The following is a 1186-nucleotide window of genomic DNA, read 5'->3' as shown; positions in this document are numbered from 1 at the left end:
ACTAATAAAGATGCAAACATGTCAAAACGCTACCATGGATTAAACACTATGAAACAACTAAATGAGAAAAAGGATACTCTCGAACTTGTCGAACAGCATCTGGATTCTTGTACCGGCTAAATGCTTCGCATACTGCAACGATTCTCAAACACTCTGCAAGGATACATATATAATAAGTCCTTCACCAAGAAAGGATTGATTTTTTTTTAAAGACTATATACATTATTTCAATTCTTAGTTCAAGAAGGTTCTCTGCTAGAACTACAAAGAAATCATTTTCAGATTCAAACAACCTTTATGGAACCGTCTCGTAAAGATGGACGGTAGTGAGTGGCGCGAGCAGCAGGAATAAATCCATGATCACCGAATTCTGCGATCAAAGTTAGAAGATTTAAAAAACAAAATTAAGATCAAATATAAGATGCTAGTTGGAACAATACCCTTCTCATCAGGGATGTAGATGGAGCCAAGCAACCCCCTTTTTTCTTATCCATGGAACCGGTGCTCGATTCAGTTGGAGATTTTGTTGTGATTTCGCTGGATTCTTAGCCATGGATGCGCTGCTCGATATTGCCGGAGCTTTATCCAAAGCGTTGGATCTGGAAATCTGACTGTTTCTTATCCATGGAAGCTATCAGAGAAGATTTGGATTCGGGAGAGTTTATATAGGTGGAGTCAAGGGGGAGATGAAGAATCCAAATCTCTTTGAATGACATAATAGCTTTGATCGTGGTGGACGACGATCGGAGTCTCTGCTTCGGTTTTGAATAAAGATGATTTTGGTGGGACCCATGAACTGTCTACGTGGACACTCTCAAAAAGAGAGAAAAGAGCCTCATTATATATATGATTTTTTAAAAAAATATTTTAGGACCTTAAATTTTTGATTATGATAACAAAAACATCTTAACTTTTTTTTTTGATTTATGAAAAAAGGTCTTGGATTATTCTGAACTTGAGTCAGACTCAGACTGAGACCTGTTTAAACCAATACTTAACATTTAAAGAAGTCAAATGGCTGTAGAAGGTAAATTAGAGGACTTTCTTAGAAAAAATCACTCTCCGTTTTCTTTAAGTCAAACCTATAAATTGGAGAAGGTTGAGAGTTGGAAGAGCCTTCTCTTTGCCGGCATACAATTGGATGAACCTTCTCTGTGAAATCTAGGGATCGTTGTTTCAGGTCAGG

Source organism: Brassica oleracea, chromosome C5, assembly GCF_000695525.1.
Source record: "Brassica oleracea var. oleracea cultivar TO1000 chromosome C5, BOL, whole genome shotgun sequence".
NCBI lineage: Eukaryota > Viridiplantae > Streptophyta > Magnoliopsida > Brassicales > Brassicaceae > Brassica > Brassica oleracea.
This window is presented reverse-complemented; position numbering follows the sequence as displayed.